The sequence below is a fragment of the Ranitomeya imitator genome, chromosome 3, assembly GCF_032444005.1.
Source record: "Ranitomeya imitator isolate aRanImi1 chromosome 3, aRanImi1.pri, whole genome shotgun sequence".
Classification (NCBI taxonomy): domain Eukaryota; kingdom Metazoa; phylum Chordata; class Amphibia; order Anura; family Dendrobatidae; genus Ranitomeya; species Ranitomeya imitator.
This window is the reverse complement of record NC_091284.1, coordinates 836,857,637-836,862,402: the sequence shown is the minus strand read 5'-3', so window position 1 is coordinate 836,862,402 and position 4,766 is coordinate 836,857,637.

Here is a 4,766-nt window from a genome sequence, read left to right as displayed (position 1 = left end):
TGTGTGGGGGCATGTTTCTACTGTGGGCAGACCGGTCATTTTATCAATGTCTGCCCAACTCGCACCAAAATACCTGTTCCATCTAAAAAGCCACGTCCCCCTGGTTGTGTGGAAGCGACCAGGGAGTGTATATTTCCTCCATTTTCTCGTCTCAGTGTACTTTACCTGCTGAGGTGGTTGTTGGTGGGGTAACTGAGAATATTCCGGTGCTTGTGGACAGTGGAGCAGGAGTTAACTTGGTGAATGCTCATTTTGTCCAGACCCATGGCCTGAAGAGTAGGTCGCTAGCTAGACCACTAAGCGTCCTGGCCATTGACTCTGTCCGGCTCAGCCAGGGGAGCATTACCCAAGTCGTTGACAATATACATCTGCGTAATGGGGCTTGTCATGAAGAGTCCCGGTCATGTTACGTCTTGGAGGGCATACCAACTCCCATTGTCTTAGGTCTCCCTTGGTTGAAAAGACACAACCCTGTCATAGACTGGCGGTCCAGGGAAGTAGTCAGCTGGGGTCAGTCGTGTGAAGACTGCTGCCCTGGAGCTACGATCTCTGCCGTCCTTCTACAACCTACCCCTTCTTCTCCAGTGGGGGCAGTAGAGGTGCTTAAAGGAAGTAAGGGCAAGACTGTACCCTCACCACATTCTAACCCGGTATGTCAGAGACCTCTAAGGAGGAGGGGTCAGAGGAGGGTGGTGGTTCCCTCGGTACATAGTGGGGGTGTGAGTTTGGTGACACAGGGGGACGCCTCTGTTGTCAGTTCTGTTAAGAGTTCACCATCTTGTGGCAGACGCATGCGTGAAAATAAACGTTCAGGTCTGGACCTGTGTGTGAATGGCTACGTATGGGTGTCCACCAAAAATATCAGGTGGAAGTGTGGAACTGGAATCTTGAGTTCGAGGGTAATCGGGCCATATCGGGTGTCAGCCATTGTCAGTCCGAAGACTTACCAGTTGGAGTTACCCTCAGTAATGCCAATACACAACTCATTCCACAGGTCGGCGCTCTGTAGATTTGTGCCGCCTACGTTGTCTTCTCCATTGTGCTGTGTCCACCGTAAACCTGAGGGTCAGGTGACTGGGGAGGTGAACTCTGGTGAATTGTGTCGTCCTCACTGTAGGTTGTTTTCTGGTGAGGTCCAGTGAGAAGGGTCCAGAGGCCCCTCATTGAAAGGGGGCTACTGTCACGATCCAATTTTGGATTTGTGGCAGATCTGGTTTTGCCTCAGTTTAAGACCTTTTTTCCTTTCTGGTCATCGGGGGGTTAATGCAGTTTTTCCCCCCCGGTGGCCGCTGATGTTACTGCATTGCTGCTGGGTCAGCTGATGCTTGTGGTGACCACTTCTTCCATCCTTTAAGAGGTCACCTGGTTCATCAGCTGACTGTCGATGTTAGTTCATTCTTCAGCGACCAAGCCGGGAGTAGGAGCTATCTGGGAACTGTTGTTCTACAGCTGTGTCCATTGTATCTGGTGTTTCTTCCTGCTGTGCTGTGCCTTGCAGCATTAAGCTGTGGTTTTCATTTTCCTTGTCTGTATACTCTGTTATGGTGATATTTATACTCTGGTGCAGTTCACCTCTCTTGGGGGGAGAGGGGGTCACTGATAGGGCCTGCACAGGAGACAGGGATACGCTGGCGGCTCAGGCCTCCTAACCTTCATAGGTACCCCTGAGATAAGGGAAAGCAAGGGCCCCTTATAGTGGCAGGGACAGGTGCGGGTTCCAGTACGCCGTCCTGCCCCTTTATCACCGTAAACAGCGTGACAATATCTCTCCAAATCCTGGTCCTCCTCACCACATCCCCACAGTCAGTTCTACCTCCCATCCACGCTCCATCACAAATTTCCGTAACCTCTCTAATCTTATACCCATTCGCCCAGCCCCCACTTCCCCAGTCCCACTAACAGGAGCTCTGTGGAACGCTCGCGCTGTCTGCAACAAGCTTTCCTACATCCATGATCTTTTTGTTACTACCAAACTTTCCTTCCTCGCCATCACTGAAACCTGGCTCACTCCTTCTGACACAGCCTCTCCTGCTGCACTTTCCTATGGTGGCTTCCACCTTTCTCACACACCCCGCCCTAGCAGCAAGCATGGCGGAGGAGTTGGTTTTCTCCTGTCAGGTACCTGCTCCTTCACCCCAATCCCACTGCCACCCTGTTACCCTCCATTCCTTTGAGGAGCACTCTGTGCGCATCTATGCCCCCACCAACCTCCAACTGGCTGTCATTTACCGCCCCCCAGGGCCAGCCACCACCTTCTTTGACCACTTCACCACCTGGCTACTTCATTTGCTTTCTGCGGACAACTCCACTATCATCATGGGCGACTTCAACATACCCATTGACACTTCCCTCTCAGCTGCCACTAAACTTCTATCTCTCACTTCCTCCTTCGGCCTCACTCAATGGTCTTCTGCAGCCACTGACAAAGATGGTCACACATTGGACCTCATCTTCACCCGCCTCTGCTCCCTATCTAACCTCTCTAACTCACCTCTTCCTCTTTCTGACCACAATCTACTCACATTCTCTTGCCTCTCCACTCCTTGTCTACAATCCCCACCCCACAAACTTGCACACCCTCGCAGAAATCTTAAACACCTCAATCTACACTCACTCTCTGAATCCCTCCCCCTTCTCACAGACATAAGTTCCCTACACAATGCGGATGACGCTGCCGCTCTATATAACACCACAATAGCTGCAGCTTTGGAATCTCTTGCCCCTCTCACACATACCAAAGATCGCAAAATCAACAGACAGCCCTGGCACAACAGCCTGAGCAAAGAACTGAGGCGAGCTTCCAGGGCTGCAGAGCGGAGATGGAAAAGATCCCACTCCAACGAGCACTTTATCGCATTCAAACAGTCCCTCACTACTTTCAAGACCACACTCACCACAGCTAAACAAACCTACTCCTCATCTCTCATATCCTCCCTGTCTCACAACCCTAAAACAGTTATTCAACACCTTCAATTCTTTCCTCCGTCCCCCAGCACCTCCTCCCTCCCCACTCATCTCAGCTGAAGACTTTGCCTCATTTTTCAAGCAGAAGATTGAGAACATCAGAGACAGTTTTAGTCGACAACCCCCAGAGCCCTTCCTCCCAACTACCCATCCCTCCTTCTCCAAAACCAGCTTCTCCACCATTACAGAAGATCGACTCTCCACTCTACTCTCAAAATCGCATCTCACCACCTGTGCACTTGACCCGATCCCATCCCACTTCATCCCAAACCTGGCCACAGTCTTCATTCCAACTCTAACCCATCACTTCAACCTATCACTAACAACTGGTGTTTTCCCCTCAAGCTTTAAACATGCCTCAATCACACCTATCCTCAAAAAGCCCTCTCTTGACCCATCCTCTGTATCTAGCTATCGCCCTATATCACTTCTCCCCTATGCCTCAAAACTACTGGAACAACACGTCCATTTTGACCTGTCCTCCCATCTATCTTCCTGCTCCCTTTTCGACCGCTTACAATCAGTCTTCCGGTCACACCACTCCACTGAAACTGCCCTAAGGTCACCAATGACCTATTAACTGCCAAGAGCAAGCGACACTACTCTATCCTCCTCCTCCTGGACCTGTCCTCTGCCTTTGACACAGTGGACCATTCACTATTACTACAGATCGTCTCATCCCTTGGCATCTATCCTGGATCTCGTCATAGCTAACTTACCGAACATTCAGCATCTCCCATTCACACACCACCTCCACACCTCGCCCCCTATCTGTCGGAGTCCTGCAAGGTTCAGTTCTAGGGCCCCTGCTCTTCTCCATTTACACTTTTGGCCTGCGACAGCTCATAGAATCTCATGGTTTTCAGTATCATCTCTATGCTGATGACACACAGATCTACATCTCTGGACCAGATATCACCTCCCTTCTAACCAGAATCCCTCAATGTCTATCCGCTATTTCATCCTTTTTCTCCGCTAGATTTCTAAAACTTAACATGGACAAAACAGAATTAATTGTCTTTCCCCCATCTCACGTGACCCCCTCAACGAACCTATCCATTACAGTAAACGGCTGCCCATTCTCCCCAGTCCCACAAGCTCGCTGTCTCGGGGTGATCCTTGACACTGATCTCTCCTTCAAACCGCATATCCAAGCCCTTTCCACTTCCTGCTGACTTCAACTCTAAAATATTTCAGGATCCATACATTCCTAAACCAAGAATCTGCAAGAACCCTAGTCCATGCCCTCATCGACTACTGTAACCTCCTGCTCTGTGGCCTCCCCTCTAACACTCTCGCACCCCTCCAATCTATTCTAAACTCTGCTGCCCGACTAATCCACCTGTCCCCCCGCTATTCCCCGGCCTCTCCCCTCTGTCAATCCCTTCACTGGCTCCCCATTACCCAGAGACTCCAGTACAAAAGCCTAACCATGACATACAAAGCCATCCACAACCTGTCTCCTCCATACATCTGTGACCTCGTCTTCCGGTACTTTCCTGCACGCAACCTCCGATCCTCACAAGATCTCCCCTCTTATCTCCTCTTCTCACAATCGCATACAAGATTTCTCTCGCGCATCACCCCTACTCTGGAACTCTCTACCACAACATATCAGACTCTCACTTACCATCGAAACCTTCAAAAAGAACCTGAAGACCCACCTCTTCTGGCAAGCCTACAACCTGCAGTAACCACCGATCGACCAAACCACTGCACGACCAGCTCTATCCCCACTTACTGTATCCTCACCCATCCCTTGTAGATTGTGAGCCCTTGCGGCAGGGTCCTCTCTCCTCCTG